This window comes from Danio aesculapii, chromosome 17, assembly GCF_903798145.1.
Source record: "Danio aesculapii chromosome 17, fDanAes4.1, whole genome shotgun sequence".
NCBI lineage: Eukaryota > Metazoa > Chordata > Actinopteri > Cypriniformes > Danionidae > Danio > Danio aesculapii.
In genome coordinates, this window is record NC_079451.1 from 49,238,154 (window position 1) to 49,240,653 (window position 2,500).

General features: G+C 32.2%; 1 protein-coding gene across 1 annotated transcript in view; it reads right to left on the minus strand.

Moving 5' to 3' along the window:
* Window positions 1-2,207: 2,207 nt before the first annotated feature.
* Window positions 2,208-2,500, minus strand: part of tmx4 (thioredoxin-related transmembrane protein 4) — a 17,831-nt gene continuing 17,538 nt past the window's right edge. The window contains exon 8 of the mRNA XM_056477484.1: window positions 2,208-2,500. This exon is cut by the window's right edge and continues 2,729 nt beyond it. The gene's annotated coding sequence lies outside the window, so the exon portion shown is untranslated.

A 2,500-nucleotide genomic window follows, 5' to 3' on the forward strand; every position in this document is an offset into this window, starting at 1 on the left:
CACAAACACATGCATATAAACACACACAATTGCACACACATTTAAGTACATGCACACTCACGCACTGTCAAACACAAACGCACACGCATATACATGTAAACACACATAAGTTTTGAATCTTCAGCTTTTAATTCATCCTGACCGACACGATTAACTGAGGGCAAAACATTTGATATCAAGTCAATCTGTTTAATGAACACACAAAACCAGCAGTTATGAACAACACAATAAACAATATTAACAATCTGTCACACAATATAGTGAAACTGACAGCCAGTGTCCAGCATATATGATAAATAACACACACGCTGACAGTGCTGGTGTTTTTCTTACACTTACAAAAAATCTGTAATCATTTATTTTGCTACAGAGCTTCTAACAGTCTGTCCATAGTATCAAAAATTAAAGGCATTTGACCACCGATCCGTCAGCCAAAGACTGCACCAATTTTAATACCAAAGACATTGTCAAAGTTTTTATTTGTGCAAATCATGTATTTCATTAGCGATTACAGGGAATACATTACAAATCTACACTGTACAAAACAAGATCTTTGTACCATTAAGAAATACTTTATCCTGAGACCTGATACGCAGAGCTTCCTTCTGATAATACGCCGAGTGTGTGTGTGGAACAATGATTATGGAATATTTTGTGCGATTTAACACTATGCATCATGTGTGGATGAGTGCAATAGTGCAAAAATACTCTTCATGTTTACCGTGTTCGTCCTGAAAACAGGTGGGATTGTAAATGCAGGGATTTAGTGGGATGGGAATGTAAACACAAACAAACAAATAATAACAAAGCGTTCATCATTACAGCAAATATAAAACAATTAAAAGACATAAACGAATGAATTTCATTAAGCCTATAAAATCAGGTTCTTCATATTTCACTCCAAAAAGAAAAAATGTGTGTGTGTGCGCTCTCAGAAATAAAGGTACGTTAGCTGTCACTGGGGTGGTACCTTTTCAAAAGGTACACATTTGTGCCTAAAAGGTACATTTTAATACCTAAAAAGTACAAAAGTGTTCCTCTTAAAATTTTTAGGTATCAATATATTTGTTTATGGTACCAATATGGACCCTTTAAGTACAAATGTGTTCCTTTTGAAAAGGTACCACCCCAGTGACAGCTTGCGTACCTTTATTACTGAGAGAGAGAGAGTAAACATTTGGCTTATTTCAGCAAGCTACTGGTGACAATTCTTCTACATTTAAATAAAAATGTCATCATTTACAGCATTTTATTGATACATAAAATAATACGAAGCCATATTTACAGACAGGTTTATATTCATCTTATATAATAGAATACTAATACTTTAACATTAGAGGAGCTAAGAAGTAAATATTTGGTGGAATAATCTGACTATTAGTTTTGTTGTTGTTTTAATTTGTCAGAGATTTTATCAATTAAAATGACAATTTTACTCAAACAACAACAAGACTTTTCTCAGGTAGTCTATATATAGTGGTCAAATGATTTATCGCAATTAATCGCATCCAAAATAAAAGTTCATGTTTAGCTAATATATATGTGCGTACTGTACATATAAATATATTGCTTAAAAAAAAAATAAAATAAAATAAAAAAAAAATATATATATATATATATATATATATATATATTTTTTTTTTTTTTTTTTTTTTTTTTTAAGCAATATATTTATATGTACAGTACGCACATATATATTAGCTAAACATGAACTTTTATTTTGGATGCGATTAATTGCGTTTCATTGCTCACTGTATATATAAATTATATATATATACAGTGAGGTCAATAAGTATTTGATCACCCTGTGATTTTTCAATATCTAGGTGCAAACCTGGTCAAGAACTACAGGAAGCATTTGACCTCTGTAATTAACAAAGGCTTCTGTATCAAATATTAAACATTTTTAACTCAAGTGATCAAATACTTATTTGACACAGTAATTTACAAATAAATTGTTTAAAAAATCATACAGCGTGATTTCTGGATTTTTTTTTAGATTCTGTCTCTGAAAGTGGAAATGCACCTATGGTGAAAATTCTAGACCCGTCCATGATTTCTAAGTTGGAGATATTGAAAAATCACAGGGTGATCAAATACTTATTGACCTCACTGTATATTTACACATATATATATATATATATATATATATATATATATATATATATATATATATATATATATATATATAATACAAATGATATTAGTTCATTTTCTTTTCGGCTTAGTTCCTTCATCAATCTGGGGTCGCCACAGTGGAATCAACCACCAACTTATCCAGCGCGTTTTACGCAGCAGATGCCCTTCCAGCCGCAACCCATCACTGGGAAACCCATACACACTCATTCACACACACACACACATACAGTACGGACAATTTAGTTTACCCAATTCACCTGTACGGCATATCTTTGGACTGTGGGGGAAACCGGAGCACCCGGGGGAAACCCACGTGAACGCAGGGGAGAACATGCAAACTGGCCTTACAAATTATATATAA